Raw genomic sequence first — 16,479 nt, 5'->3', positions numbered from 1 at the left:
ACTCACATACACCAAATGGTGATATTCATTCTCTTCATACACATTTTTGCATATATGGGTTTGTTTGTGTATTTTTCTGTGTGTACGCGCGCGCACACACACACACACACACACACACACACGTGTAAGCTTTTGGAAGTCAGAAAAGGGCATTGGATCCCCTTTTGTAGCAACTTTCTTAATAGCTGAGCCCTCTCTCCAACCTCTATTGTTTGCCTTTCTGTTTTAAATGTAGTCTAGAGCCGCCTTCCACTCCTGGGCATTATAGAGCCACTGTGTTCTGTGTGTTTGTATGTTTGTAGCACTGTCCCCTACTTTATGTCACCTACCGTTTTTTTTTTTGTCACCTATCTTTTTTTTTTTAAAGATTTATTTATTTATTATATGTAAGTACACTGTAGCTGTCTTCAGACACACCAGAAGAGGGCGTCAGATCTCATTTTGGATGGTTGTGAGCCACCATGTGGTTGCTGGGATTTGAACTCAGGACCTTTGGAAGAGCAGTCAGTGCTCTTAGCTGCTGAGCCATCTCACCAGCCCCAGTCACCCACCTTCTTAATAGATGCTTGGGTAATTTTTACAATTTTGCTCTCACCAAGAATGTGGCAATTAATATTCTGTTTGCATAATTTTATGATTATGAGAATGTGCTTAAGAGTGAATAATGTTTGAACTACTCAGGAGGGGCATGTGCGGGCGGAGCATTGTGTGGGCAGAGCATCTGTGGGAAGGACATGTGAGTGGGAGGGGCATGTGGGGAGGAGCATTGTGTGGGAGGGGCATGTGTATGGGAGGGGCATGTGTATTCTTAGTTGAAATGACGTTACTGAATTGTTTTCCACACAACTTCTAGTTATGCTTCTACCATCCTCAGAGTGAGTCTGTCCTGATAACACATCAAACTTCACAATCTTCGCCAGTGTGAAACACCAGCTTAACGTTTTTATTGCACTATTTTATAAGCAAGAGTTGTACATCTTTGCATAAGTATGGGAAGCCTTTTGTATTTCCTATTATGTATGGTTAGGGTCTTTACCAATTTTAAAAACTGCACTACTAGCCAGGTGCATACTTTTAATCCCAGCACTCGAAAGGCAGAGGCAGGCAGATTTCTGTGAGTTCAAGACCAGCCTGGTCTACAGAGTGAGTTCAAGGCCAGCCTGGTCTACAGAGTGAGTTCCAGGATTGTTTCACAGAGAAACCCTGTTTCTAAAAACAAACAACAAACAAACAAACAAATAATAAAAAATATCTTTCTTATTGATTTGTCCAAGCTCTTTCTGTATTAAAAATGCTATTTTTTCCTGAGTTATAATGGTCAGCATACTTACCAACTTGTTGTTTTTATCTGTTTTGTTTAGATTTTTTTCCATGCAGAAACTGTTTTTCATAGTTCTTATGACTTAAAGATTTCCTGTCATACATAAGAAAGCTTAATTTTTCAAAATAAGTTATTAATTTTTTCATATTTTATCTACTTTGTCTACACAGTTTTAAATATATCTAAAATTTATTTTGGCAGAAGGTTAAATAAGACAGCACTCTTAGTGGTCTATCTCCAGTCACTCACCTCAGTACAATATTGAATAACACGACTTCTAATTAATGCTTGGATAACTTAGCATCCTATACTAAATCACCTCATGAATTTGATTTATATTTAGGCACAGGGGTCTTCAGACATCCGACAGGTTTGGTTCCTGTTTATGCCCAAGCCCCTTTTCTTTTTTTGTTTTGTTTGTTTGTTTGTTTGTTTGTTTCAAGACAGGGTTTCTCTGTGTAGCCCTGGCTGTCCTAGAACTCACTCTGTAGACCAGGCTGGCCTTGAACTCAGCAATCTGCCTGCCTCTGCCTCCGAAGTACTGGGCGTAAAGGTGTGTGCCACCACAGCCTGGCTAAGCCCCTTTTCTGTTCCGGGGTTGAGTCAGGTTACCATGTCATTGTTGGTAATTTCTCTGTCATCAGCTTACACAGGGAGGCAGCTCTTTGCAACCTCCAGGCTAACTGTACTTGTCCCCATCCACATGACTGGGAAAACCCCTGACAATCGCAGAACTCAATCCTGTGATTGCAGAGTATCAATACCTGTGCCTTGTGCTTGTACTGCTCTGTTACCATCCCCTACATGTGTGTGTGTGTGTGTGTGTGTGTGTGTGTGTGTGACGTCAATGTGCTTTACATGCCTTTGAGGTGGCTGTTTTCAAATGCTATTGATGAGATTCTTAAAATTATTTGGATGAAGCCATTTCCATGTTAAGTGTTAAGATGGTATGCACCTTTAAGTCCAGTACTCCAGAGGCAGGAAGATCTCTGTGAGTTTAAGTCCCTATGGTCTACGCAGTGAGTTCTAGGCCAGATAGGGCTATACAGGGATACCCTGCCTCAAAAACTTTAAAAACAAAACTGATGGCCTTAAACTCCCAATCCCCCTGCCTTCTAAGTGGTAGGGTTCCAGGGTTTTTAATCTGTTTACCTTGGCCTAATTTGCACAGATAAGCAGTTATGGTTAAAGAAATGGGGCTGTATTCCCAGTTCATTCCAGCTATGCAAACCAGGACAAGTTACATGGCTGCCTTTGGTTTCATCCCCTGCAGAATAGAGATGATTTATATGCTGCCCATCAAACAATACAAATTTCTAATAAAAAGCTGTAGCATCCATACTGTCCATTCCCAGTGGTTCGTCTTCTCAGGTCAGCTTTCTATTAGCATCTGTTTGGCATACAGCCTGGAGGCTGATAGTCCAAGTACTGTTTTGTGAAAGGACAGGTTTAGGAAGGAGTTTGGGTCGCATTGGTTTCTCTGGTCTATCATGGAGCCCACCCTCTCTGCTCTGGCTTCTCTGTCCACACATTGCTACTTCTAATTTGTTTCTATTTGTTATTTCTTGCAGGTCTCCTCACCTGCAGGGTCTTTGGTTAGCTGTGTCCCAACACCTTCAGGAGGAAACAGTTCTGCATGTACGTACGTGTACACACACACACACACACACACACACACACATCCATGGTTTCTCAAATGTGCTGGAGGGGCAGCGAAAGTTACCTCCCTTCTCTCAGGTTTCCTCTGTGTGAGGCTCTCTGTGTGTGGCTGCAGCTGCTTTGTCAGCAGACCAGGTGCTTTGGTCTGGGTGGCGCTCACAAGCTTGGTTCTGGGTGGATCCTCTCATCTATTCCATGTCTGTAGGGGTGTGTGTGTGTGTGTGTGTGTGTGTGTGTGTGTGTGTGTGTGCCCGAGTGTGTGTTGGAAGAAGCACTTGCAGAGAATGTCTATGGACCATGGATGGTAGCTCTGGGGTTTTTTTTAGGCTCTACTGCCAAAGGGAAACTTTTTAGTCTACATGGGAACATTTGGCAAGGGCAGTAGGAGGGGTGTTCTAGCCCAAGGTGTTTCTGGGAGATTTACTGTAATTAACGTTTTTCAGTCAATACTACTATCTCTGCAAAACTTGATACATTTTACAATATGGAAATAAATGTTCCCTGGCTTTACGAAGAGTAGCATTTCATCTTGGCTCATGTATTTCTTTTTTACCTGGGGGTAATCCTGATGACATCTTTTTATAAATCTTTTTCCTATCATGGTTATAATATCCTATACTATATATCTCTATATACAGATGTGCATTGTTTTCTTTTTTAAAAAAAATATTACTTTATTTTTATTTTATGTATATGGAGGTTTTGCCTGCATGTATTTATATGTGACAGTCGTGTGCCTTTGTTTCTTTGTATGTGTGTGACTGAATGTTTGTCCGCCTGTATGTGTGTGTACCACAAGCGTGCCTGCTGCCCATGAAGGCCAGTAGAGGCTGCTGGCCTCCCTGGAACTCGTGTTACAGATGGTTGCGAGCCGCCTCGTAGGTGCTAGGATCTGAACTCCAGTCCTCTTTAAGTGATTTAACAGTAGAGCCATCTTTCCAGACCCATGTAGATATTTTTTGTTAAAGCTGTAGTGTTAATTTATGCCACAAGTAGAAAATTTCCAGAGAGAAAGAGTCACCATCTGAAACTCTAAAGCTGCTTTCTCTAATGGTGATTCTCTTCGTGATACGTGGAAACGACTGGTGGTAACTCTCAGCGTCACAGGCCAGTTCAGCAGCACACTAATCCCTAAGCCCAGCCACAAATAATCTCTGTGCGCACCACATCCTTATAGATATACACACTGTCATGGAACGGGCCAGGGGCATTCAGTACATGCTTTATAATAGAATGGGGTTGGGGGGGAGTGATTTCTTTGATGTGATATCTTTAATATGATGCTGTTTTACATTTAAGTTCATTTATTCGTTGACAGAGTCATGCTCCTGTATATGTACTCGGTTTAACATTTTCAGCACCTCTCTGTAAAGCTAGCATGTGGCTCTTTACATCTTCCAGTGTGAATATAAATTACCGTTACAATATTATGGAAGAGAAAGGAGTCTAACACACACATTCCATTTCATTCAATGCTTTTCTTTTCTTCTTCTTGCCCCTCCCTGCCGCCCCCAGAAAAACCAGTTCAGCTATTAAGGGAGCCACTCAATGCAGCAGAGCAAGATCAGGCAACGTTTCCAAGAGAAGAGCTGTTTACCATCAAAGAGACTGCTTCCTCACAGACAACGGGATATTATACACAAAGATGGAGGTAAATGTGCCATGGTTTTCAAGAGTAATTTACCCTGCTTAAAGAAAGGCACTAGGCTGTCTGCATTTCTCGCTGATCCTATTTCTTGTTTCTCTTTTGACAAAACAAAATAGCCAACTAAGAAAACGTAATTAAAAAATCACTTGTCTGAACCCCGGTCCCCTGCAATTGCCAGACGCTCCTGCTGCACCAGCACCTACCTGTCACATAGGGATAGTTCATGCCATGTGACAAATGCCAGCCTAGGAACGCCACACCAATGGGGAGTCACTCGACTTTCATTTTTCAAAATGCTTTTCTCCTCTTTGTTTTTAAAAGCAAGAGTTTTACTTGGAGTTATGTGTTTCCTGGGTTAATTCATATTTTATAAACATGTGGAATTATTAATTCATTCTATCTGTAGCATGTATGGACCCCGAAGCTTGTGGCAGAGCTGTTATCTGTTGTAGGGATGCAAACATGCTCTTTGATGTGTTATTCTTAGGGACTTGGGGGATAGAGATGAAACACGCATTTGGCCGCCCTCTGCAGATGGGCTGGAAAAGGCTCTGACGGTTTATGTGCCTTTCCATAGGACTCTCTCCTCTGTATCATGGCGTTGGTGCCTGAAACCTCAGAGCAGCAGCCTTAGCCCTTCCCACTATGGCCCCTCTGGGCCGTGGCCTGGAAATCCCAGCCCACAGATATCCTTTGCAGCCCACATCTGGCTCAGCAGGATACCTCTGATGGGGTGGCACAGCATTCCGCTATTCAGGAAAACCAGCCAGAGCAAGTAACCGCTGTCGGTACCCAGCACAGTGCCATTCTCTGCTGTGTGCCGTCCCAGTGCTTTCTTTGCAGTAGCCCCTCGGCACACACAACAATCCCGTCCCAGGGCTTTTCCAGGAAGCATGATCTGCAGATGAGCAACTGAGGTACATGGTAGTTTCCTGTGTCTCTCTTTCCCCCTGTCCTCAAAGCCACAATTGTTTAAGTACATGAGAATGATTCTTGGTATTGGAGATTTAGTTTTGAATCTTGTTATTCCATCAGTGAGCTTCCTCTTGCAATGGCAAGTACTTAGGATAATTAATGCAGAGGTTATTTTTAGCTCACAGTTTGGGAGGTTCCACATTGTGTGATCAGTCAAACCCTGTTATTGAGGGTTTCAGGGGAGGTCATTCATCAGGGTCCGGGTTTGTGACATTTAGCTAACTATCCAGGAGGCAAAGAACAGAGGAGCTAAGGGCAAGTGTTGGAAGTCTCATTTAAGGCCAAGCTTACAAAGACTCGACTCGCTCCATAAGCTCCCCTTGCCTCCCAGTAGCACCACCATGGGGACCACTGGGACCATTGGGGGACATTCAGCCTCCATGATGTATTACTCCCTTAGAGGCTATCCTCTGCTTTACTAACCCATTCTTTCAGTCAACAGGAATGAGAGAAGCTCCGCAGTAGCTGCCGAGGATACAGTCATGCCCTAAGCAGACATGACGGAGGCCACATGGTGTTTACCCTCTATATAAGGAAGGACAGATGCTCAATGAATCATTACAGTGGACTCAGTGGTGAGTGCCTTGGGAACACCAAGAGAGAAGATCTGATCTGGGGTTAGGCAAGGAGAGGTTAAAATCACTTAGCAGGAGAGTGGGAATTCATCAGTGGAGAGCCAAGAACACTGCCCCCGGGAACCTAGGAGGAAGGCAGGTTGCCCTGGGAACCTAGAATGGAGGCAGGCGTCTTTGTAAGATACAGAGGGACTGCTGCTGCAGGAGCTGAGAAGGAAGCTTGGGAAGGAGCTGGGAAGAGGCTTGGAGGGACCACTAGGGACAAAAGGGATAAAAGCCAGGCTTTGGAGACCCTGCCTTAAAGGGAGGCTGCAGCGAGAACCTCTTGTACTATATGGAAGCACAACCTTCAATAAAATGCTGTTAGCCTATTAGCTTAGGCAGGAAATAGGGAGATGAAGTTCCGGTACAGAGAGAGGATTTCTGGGAGTAGAGTCAGGTGAAAAAACATACGCCCCCGGACACAGCAGAAGGTAGTCAGGCATATGAAACAGAGGACCAGGTAACCAGCCATGTGACACAGGACTTAGAATGAAACAAACGGGTAATTAAGATATGAGCTCGTCAGGGAACAGAGCCAGAACTATTGGCCTAAGCATTTATTCATATATAAGACGTCTCTGAGTTGTTATTTCTGGGAACAAAGTGGAGAGGTGGAAAAACACGGGATCACAGATGGCTTCTACTGTCAGTCAGAAGTGTTAGCGGGGCAATTGGGGAAGTAATGACACCCTAGTACACCTAGACCATCCCTGCACCCACCTCCGTAGAGTGTCCTGAAGGGAAGACACAATTGTCTGAGAGGACCAGTTTTTTTTTGGGGTACCACCGACCATTGGAGATGTTTATTTTGTTATTTCATGAGCAGGGATGCCAAAAAAAAAAGTATTCTTCCCAGTGGCATAGGTCAGAGGTCAACTGGACACACAGTGGTATGTTCTACCGAAAACCAGAGCATGAGAAAGTGTGGGACCTGAAGGACCAGGTCGCACTACTAAGGACCCAGCACTCTGAGCACAATGGGAAGTGCTGGAGAAACAGCAGCCAGAGTCAAAGCCTTTGGATGTTTTGTCCCAGCTGGCGCGTTTCATCTATGCCTTCATCCAATAGACATTCTGGCTCTCTAGTTTTTATCCAGTTTCTAATAAATGATAGCTATTATTTCTTAAATACGCAGTGCGCATTGTTCCAGGCCTCAGTATTGATTCTCTTTTATTCCTCACCACGCACTCTAAAGCTGCTAGCATCAGTGATCATGGTGATTGTGGAGTGACAGGCCCAGGGACTGTGCGCGCTGAATCCAGGGCGTCTTTAACAGCCCCGAGCCAGTAAACAGAGAAAAGAGGTTTTGTGACACAACTAGTGATGAATCAGTCAGTAAGAAAACTGTATGTCTTCCCCAAAGATGTCAAAAGTAATCTGCAGATTATTGACACTTTCAAAGGTGTATAATGTATTGTGATCTTACCGACCTCCGCCTTCCCCTCTCTTTCCATACTCACTGGATCCCCTCTAAAGCATCCCCTCTCACCTTCATGACCCCCCATTTATTTATTTATTTATTTATTTATTTATTTATTTATTTATTTATTATAGCCACTGCCTGCTGGAATGCTCCCTCACCTTGGTGGCTCGATCATCCAAAGGTCTTGCAAAGGTAATCAGAGCTGTAGCAAATTTGATAGCTGCATCCCCTCATCCTCTGGCTCTAACTTACTTTTTTTCCTTTTTAAATTTTATTTTCTGCACATGGGTATTTTGCTTGCATAGGGGTCTGTGTACCATGTGTGTGCCACTGAAGGCAGAAGAATCCACCGGATCTCCTGGAACTGGAGGCACAGATGGTTGTGAGCCGCCTTGTGGGTGTTGGGAATGGAACTCAGGTCCTCTGGAATAGCACCCAGGACTCTTACCTACTGAGTCATCTCGTTTGCCCTGGAATCTTATAGTTTTTCTGGCCCCTTCATCCATGATGTTCTTTAAGCCTTGTGTGTGTGTGTGTGTGTGTGTGTGTGTGTGTGGTGTGGTATGTTTTGTGTGTTATGGTGTGTTGTGTATGTGTGTTTGGTGTTTGTGTTTGTGTGTTGTTTAGATTTCTTATTAAAGGCTGAGTGCTTAATAGTCAAAGAATCTAGTTCACTTTCTTATTGAATATTCAAGAGTTATTTGGTTTATTTTTTATTTCTAAGAAGATTTTTAAATTACATTTACTTATCTGGTGGGGGGTTGTCTTCATTAGAGTTTCCATTCCTGTGATAAGCACCATGACAAAAGTCAGCTTGGGGAGGAAAGGGATTATTTCATCTTATACTTCCAGGTGACAGTCCATCTCTGAGGGGAGGCAGGACAGGAACTCCAGCGGTGCAGGCAGCTGGAGGCAGGAGCTGATGTTGAGCCCATGGAGGGGTGCCACTTACTAGTATGATCCTTATGGCTTTCTCGCCCTGTTCTCTTAAAGCACCCAGAACCACCAGCCCAGGACTGACACCACCCACAGTGTGTTAGGCCCTTCAGCATCAATTATCAAACAAGAAAGTGCGCCACAGGCTTGCCCACAGGTGAACCTGGTCAAGGCATTTTCCCAGGTGAGAATTCTTCTTCCTAAATGACTCTAACTGGTGTCACTCTGACAGGAAACCAAGCAGCCCAAGGGCACACGCGTGCCATGGTGTGGATGTGGAGGCCAGAGGACAGCATGCAGGAGCCAGCTCTCTCCTGTTACTGAGTGGGTTCTGGGGATCAATCAAGGCCTTTAGGCTTGCATCAATACCTGCTGAGCCTGGCAACTCTCCACTCTAATTGTGGCTTATTTTTTTAGCCATAAGTATGCCCATACCTTCTGTCCCTGCCCACAGAGGGCCTTCTGTGTCATAGCTGGACAATCTAAATAGTAATAATAGTAATATTATTGCTATGAATTATTATATGTTGTAGTATTCTCTCTGCTTCAAACTCCTAAGTAACTGACACAACAGACTTGAGATTTTTTTTTCTTTGTAAAAAAAAGATTTTTTTTTTTAAATTATCCATATGAGTGTGTTTCTGTGACACATGTGTGTAGGTGTGTTGGATTCTGTGATGCTGGAGTTACAGGTGGTTCGAAGTCTCTTAAGCGGGTCCTGGGAACCAAGCTGGGGGCCTCCGGAAAGGAAGTGCTCTTAACCACAAAGTCATCTCTCTTTTTCTTTTTTTCTTTCTTTCTTTTTTTTTTTTGATTTTTTGAGACAGGGTTTCTCTGTATACCCCTGACTGTTCTGGAACTCACTCTGTAGACCAGGCTGGCCTCAAACTCAGAAATCCACCTGCCTCTGCCTCCCAAGTGCTGGGATTAAAGGCGTGCGCTACGCCCAGCTCAGAGTCTTCTCTTAAAGTTTTTATTCTTTCTTTCTTTATTAGCCTCACATTATATGTAGCATGTTTAGTTTGTTGTTGTTGTTTTCGCTTTTTTTTTTTTTTTTTTTTTTTTTTTTAATGTTACAAGAAACACTAATAAAAGGTTTTAGAGAAAGAAGATGGCCTGGTCAATGGTGTTCTAGGTCATGGTACCTTAAGTCCACATCTTGAATCTTTGGTGTCCAGATTTTTCTGCTGTAGCAGGCATGCTGCTTTGACCTATGAAAGTTTATTAGGACAACAAGGGCCAGTGAGCACAAAGTATCACATCACCACTAAACAGCGTCTTCACTCAGTGCGAAGGATGCAGAGAGCAGGCAACATAAACCTCATCTAGAGTTGCCTGCCTGAACCAGGGAATGCTCAAAGGAAATTAAAAAAAAAAAGATATGCATACCATCGTCCACTTTGTAGCATTTTAATGAATAATAAATATGGATAGGATTTGCATAATACCTAGATGTCCTTGCTTGAAAAATTACAAAGTTCCAGAAATGGAACCTTCGCCTCTGCCAGGTTGACGGAACCAGCAGCTGCCGTGTCCGGACGCATGGACAGAGCTTCCTGCTGAAACTCTTGGGGTAGTGGTAATTAAATACAGTTTTTGGTTACTCCTGTCCTATATCCTGCACTAAGTTGATTAACCTGTTTAATGAGTATACAAGAATGGCCAAAGCTGCCCTCACATCAAAGAGCCCCATTGTTGCTGTGTGCTGACCTGAATTTTAATTGCGTACCAGGTTCGTTAATTGCACCAGAGATGTGCCGGAGAATGGAGTAGCTTTTTCAAGCTGCAGCGAGCCGTTCTCCCAGCTGTGTTCAGTTATGGTATCCTGCTGAATAGATACTCAGTGCAGACACCCTACCCCATCTCTCTTTTTGCACATACCCCCTCCTTTTTTTTTTTTTCAAAGATTCACAGATTAGAGCTACTTTTGGTAAAGATGGCAGTGGTAGCTGCTTTAATTTACAGAGTAAACCTTATTCTTATATATTATTAAACATCCCAAAGGGACTAGGGGGATGTAAAGTCCGTAAATAAGTCAACAGTGAATACATTAGGATCCAAATAGTCTCTGGGACTCCCTTAAGGCCTCCAGCTGCCCTGAGAATCAGCGCAGAGGCAGCTGTGGCTTCCTGATTCAGCACTGACACCAGGGACCAACTGTTAATTCAAGCTACAGGTACCACACAGTAGTAAATGGGCAGCTAGTTCTTAAGTGATAATATTGATTTTTTTTTCCAAAGACAGGGTCTCATTCTGTAGCCTAAACTCATGGTAATTTCCCTATTTCAGCCCTCTGATTTCTAATACTACAGGCGCAAGCCACTATTCCTATAAAAACACAGTCAAACAACCCCCTAAGACTCAGCAGCTTTGGCTTCGACCTTTCCAATCTCTCTTTATTGTTGTAAACAACGTAAAGAGGTGGTCTGGGCTGCTCATGCTCTATGGAGGACGGGTGGGTGCCAGAAAGATCCTCACCACCGACCTGTGTCCCCAAACCAGAGAGGATGAGAACATTCTGAACAAAGATTTCATCGTGGCACTTAAAAAAACAAACCCCCAACCGAAACATCAACAGCCATATATTTCTCTTGTATATGCTTTAATAAACTACGCCTCTTGACTCTTCATGCAATGTGTGCATGCATGTTTACATAAATGTAACCAACCACCTCTGTCCCTTGTGCTGCATTGTTATGCCCATTTGAAGTGTGAGGTGGTGGGCTGGAGAGATGGCTCAGTGGGTAAGGGCACTGACTGCTCTTCCAGAGGTCCTGAGTTCAATTCCCAGCAACCACATGATGGCTAACAGCCATCTGTCATGGGATGAGATGCCCTCTTCTGGTGTGTCTGAAGATAGCGACAGTGTACTTATTTACATAAAATAAATAAATAATTCTAAAAAAATGTGAGATGGGTCCACGGAGAGTGGGAGAAGCTTCAGAGGACAAATCGCCTTGCCCTCTCTGGAAGCTTCATCCTTGTTCTAGGGCAGTGGTTCTCAACCTTCCTAACGCTGTGACCCTTCAGTACAGTTCCTCATGTTATGGGGTCCCTAGCCATAAAGTTATTTTTGTTGCTACTTCATAACTGCAACTTTTCTGCCGTTATGAATGGTAATACAAGTATCTGACATGCAACCCCAAGGAGGTTGCAACCCACAGGTTGAGAGACACTGCTCTATCCAGCGCTACCATCCCAGGGTGATCCGGAGAGCCTGAAGATCGGAGGAGTCCTTAGGAACCAAAGGAGTGAAACAGGGTGTGGGTCTGATTTGCTTAACTCCAGCACTCTTGGGTTCTTCAAACTGCTTTCATTCTCTGTCTCTCTCTCTCTCTCTCTCTCTCTCTCTCTCTCCTGTTGCCTGCCTTGCTACGTGTCTTGGCTGAACACTAACTTGTACTATCAATTTCTTTGGACCTTGATGTCTCTATCTGCAAAATGAAGGTTAGGACATCATGAAAGCTAGTTCCAGGAACTGAGCTGTCTGCTCTGTTGTGACGGTTTTGTCAAAGTTTTCCACAGGGAGACAACTGAATACGTGTCAAAAAGTGTCCTTCCCTTCTCAAGGTTTGTATTTCTTTGCTTTACTTCATGATCCTCCACGAGCATTTTTTTTTTTAATCCAAGCTATTGGCTATAGATGGTTTAAAAGCCAAAGTAGGTGAACCCACATTGTCCAAATGATGTTGGGTTTTTTTTTCTTCCTTCTAGCATTGCGATTTGTTTTCTAAAAGAAAGTGTCTATGTTTGTGCATCTTGGTACATTATCGCAGCCAGAAACAGGCCATCTTATGAAGGTCAGAAAAGGGATGTACATTTGTGTTTGCATCAGTGGTAAAATCCCATTAGTGATAATTCTGTCTCCACATAGACACTGCTAGATTATCATATTGTTCAAGGAAGATTGCTAGCGCATCTGCTGGACTTCTCCCTCACACAATGAGTCAGCAGGAGGCCAAGGAATTTCTGTTCCTTAGTGTGTCTGGTGAACACTAATCCCCCATCTAAGTGGATGGCATTCTGTTTCCTCCTGGTGTTGACTGGAGTCCTGCCGTGGGGCCTTCTGTGGATGCTGGCAATGTCAGGGAGATTCAGAAGCATAGTTCTGGAAGACAGTTTCTGAATCCCCTTCCTTAGGGCTGGGCCATGTGGGGAGCAGCCCTGAGGTGGATACTGGGGGCGATGGGAGAAATGGAGATAAAGGGGCAGAGGTCAGAGTTGGTTGCAGTCAGTAATCACACACACACACACACACACACACACACACACACGCATGCACACCAGGACAACCAAACTATCTCAGAAATTACCTGTCAGTGAATAATTTTTCTTCCTCATCAGAAATCCCTTTGGCTTGCTTCTTGCATTTTTCAGGTGCCCACTTCTGAAGCCACCTGATCCACATTTCGGTCCTAAGATAATGAGGAGGGGTAGCATTTGGTGGTAGATGTGGGGACATCTATATTATTCTACACATTCCGTCATATCCCAGGCAGTGAGATGCCAGTTCTGCCCAGGGATCGCACCCTTCCTCCCAGCCATTCTCACTAAGAGGTTTCAGTATAAACCAAGCAACATAGATACGTGAGTGTAGAAGGAGTTTCTGACTGAACCCCAAAGCCCTGGAAGCTGGTATCAACGGCTGAGTTGTGAGGAGAACAGACAGAATGTAAGATGTATGGTTAACGGATGGGCCAGCAATCTTGCCTAGAGTGTAGGCTGATGACTGTGAATTCCCCTAAATACTAGTTCCAGAATCAAATTCATATCTCACAAAGCTCTAATATCCTTATTCTAGTTAACTGTAGATTAAAGGGACAAATGAGTGTTTGACCATAGGTGGTTATGGTATCTATTTGGGAGAGACAGCTTAGGTATGGCTGAATTGTGAGGCTGATCTGGCAACCGACTGTATAACCAGTTCCTATCCCCAGGAGAGTTCTGCCTCCGTTCCAGCCACAATTGTCTATCAAGTGGCCAATCAGGCTTCCCAAAAACCCTGAGCCACAGTAGCTGTGGACGCCGTCACTTTGTCAGCCCATCTTTGTGGATGTACGAATAAAAGTATTGTATGTATGCACCTCGATCCTTGCTTCATCCATAACAAACACAGAAGGCACTATTGTAGTTCATTCTTATCCCGTTCTAAACCCCTGTTGTTTCCTTGTGGGCTTGAAGAATTGAGATGCATGGTATCAACCATTCTCTCCCTACCAGCAACTTGGGGGCAGCCTTCTTAGCTTAGCTGACCTCAGTTCATGCCTGTGGTATGTTAAGTACCTCCCCGACCCTATACTGACCATTATTTTCTGGGGGAGGTAATACTTGCCCATTGTTTACCTGGCTGCCAAGATCAATTATGTTGGCCAGTTCACTCAGCTCAGGAATGGACAGCTCTAGCCTCTTGTCCATGTACAGTCCAGGACTACCAGCTTTGTGGCTTTTGCTTGGAGGCCACCATTGGCCATTGGCTTGCAGGACACATATCTCCATCAGATCTCATCACAGATGGTTGTGAGCCACCACGTGGTTGCTGGGATCCGAACTTAGGACCTTTGGAAGAGCAGTCAGTGCTCTTACCCACTGAGCCACCGCGTCAGCCAGGACACATCTCTCAATTCACATGGGACATGGGTTGGAAACACTAGAAATAATCTATTTATTCCATAAGTGATTAATGATCACCTTACTGTCACTATGGCAGGCTCTCTGGGCAACACAGAGTGGATAAGATGTGGCCCCTCTGACTGAAACCTGCAGTGGACCCCTATAGAGGCAACTGTGTAAGGGACCTAACAGCACTAAAGAGAGAAGTACTGCTGTATGCACAGTCCTGGAGCTGGCCTGCTGTCACTCTTCAGCTGAGGGAGCTTGGCCACCAACCTTGCCCAACCTCAGTTTGATCGCCCTGTCAAGTGAAAACGCTTGCGGTTAATGGGGGCTCACTGGGGTGGTGGTGGCAGGTGCTCCTGGGTGGGAGACAGAGGAAGGCGTGCCAGCCGTGCTAGGAGGTGGGGCTGGCACTGGCCTGGCAGAGGAGAGGGAGCACCCTCAGGGTACGTCAGCACACAGATGTGGGAGGGGGGAGAGTCAGATTCTCTGCAATCTCTCCAGCAAGGTGCTGGGGTCTCTCTCAGCAACTCCACTCAGAGCCTCATGCCAAAGTGGAAACAACCAAGTGTGTTTCTATTTCTAGAACATTCATGTTTGTCAGCATGAGAGGACATTGTCTGGGCTTGGAAAAAAAAATACAGTTTTCAAGCAAATGCTTTTGTCAAGTAGATACAATGAGAGCCTGGAGTGTGGGGAGATTGGTAACAAAACAAAACAAAACAAAGCAAAGCAAAACAAAGCAAAACAAAGCCTTATCCAGCTAACTGGTTGAGGAAGAAGACCCTGGTTAAAGACATGAAAGTTCTAAACTGATTTGAATGAGTTACCTAGCGTGAATTCTGAGTTTAACAAGTTGTTTTTTTGTGTTTTTTTTTTTTATCTCCCACTTCCTTAAGACCCAAGGTAAACCAAATGAAAACAAAAGATGCATGAGGTCCCAAGAAGACTGACAGCTTACCAACAGTGAGTGGCAGGGCAGCGTTAGGCAGACCAAGGTCAACGCCTGACCTTTCCCTGGTCATTCTCAGAAAACCATTCCTGTCAAAATGAGTTGTGGGGTTTGGGAACTGGCTAGGTCTGTAAAGTGCTTGCTGTGCACAGAGGAAAGCCGGGGTTTGGTCCCCAAGAACTCCCATAAAAGCAGAGGCACACACCTGGAATTTGAGGTACAGAATGGGGAGGACTCTGGGGCTCAAAGGACAGACAGCCAGTCTAGCCCACATATTGACTCCCGATTCAGTAAAGAGAGGGGAGGGGAAGACATCCCGTGGACCTCAAACTCTTACACACACACACACACACACACACACAAACTGAGTCATGAACAGTCCAGGGACTTAGAATGACAGAACTAAAATTAAAATGAAGCAGCAGATAAAAGAAGAAGAAGAAGGAGGAGGAGGAGGAGGAGGAGGAGGAGGAGGAGGAGAAGAAGAAGAAGAAGAAGAAGAAGAAGAAGAAGAAGAAGAAGAAGAAGAAGAAGAAGAAGAAGACGACCTCGCACAGCGTTAGCCTTTTACAAAAATAAGTTTATTTATACAATTCAGGACATTCTGTTTGAAAAACATTGAATTCCCAAACAGAATACTCAGTTTAAAATTAATGTGGTTTATTAACAATTAAAGCTGATAACCAAAGCTGAAGGAGATTGGAGGTGAAACGTGGAGTTTCCTTTGATAGGTGGAGCAATTACGAAGAGTGCTTTTGAAGTTCAAGAAGACAGCCTTAGGACACAACATTTTTAAAGTAAAAATTGGCTTGCACTCTGTCCAAGTGATTTATTTTGCACTAAGAAATGAGTGTGAGACATGATGCGACTTAAAATTTCATCCCTTGCTGGAACTGCTGGAGGGTGACATGTTTTTTTCCCCCCTCAGCCTACTCAGCTTATGAAGTTTCCTATCTAAAAGTTAATCTTCTGAAATTCCCAAGGAATCTAAGGAAACCTGATCTTTTGGTGTGTGAGTAAAAGAGATGAAGTATATCACTCTCCCTCTGACACTCATGAGGCGGGGCGGGGGTGGTGGTGGAGGGAAGGCAGCCTCCAAGCTGCTGGAAGGATCTGGGGTGGGGGGCACGAGTTGGGTGGGGGTGGCCTCACAGCCACTGGAAGGATCTGGAGCCCTCCCTGGCAGAGCTGCGTTTTGTTACCTATTAAGTAATTAGCTGTAGAAAACCCTCACCTTTCCCATTAAACATGCTTGAAAGGCGTGGGGCGCTGAAGTGGCTGCAGGCAGAACATACCCGAATGAGGAAAGTTAAAAGGAATTAGGATTCAGTTACA

At 44.4% G+C, this 16,479-nt stretch overlaps 1 long non-coding RNA gene across 1 annotated transcript in view; it reads left to right on the top strand.

The window, feature by feature from the left end:
• The window catches only part of LOC116093792, a 37,797-nt gene extending 22,236 nt beyond the window's left edge, over positions 1-15,561 (top strand). The window contains exons 3-8 of the long non-coding RNA XR_004119843.1: positions 2,893-2,959; positions 4,496-4,631; positions 6,039-6,178; positions 7,775-7,835; positions 8,637-8,763; positions 15,092-15,561. This is a non-coding gene — a long non-coding RNA (uncharacterized LOC116093792). The remainder of the gene's footprint in view (positions 1-2,892; positions 2,960-4,495; positions 4,632-6,038; positions 6,179-7,774; positions 7,836-8,636; positions 8,764-15,091) is intronic.
• Positions 15,562-16,479: the final 918 nt, after the last annotated feature.

The sequence above is a fragment of the Mastomys coucha genome, unplaced genomic scaffold (assembly GCF_008632895.1).
Source record: "Mastomys coucha isolate ucsf_1 unplaced genomic scaffold, UCSF_Mcou_1 pScaffold16, whole genome shotgun sequence".
Lineage (NCBI taxonomy): Eukaryota > Metazoa > Chordata > Mammalia > Rodentia > Muridae > Mastomys > Mastomys coucha.
Note: the sequence above shows the minus strand (reverse complement) of the source record. Positions and strands in the feature narration are given on the sequence as shown.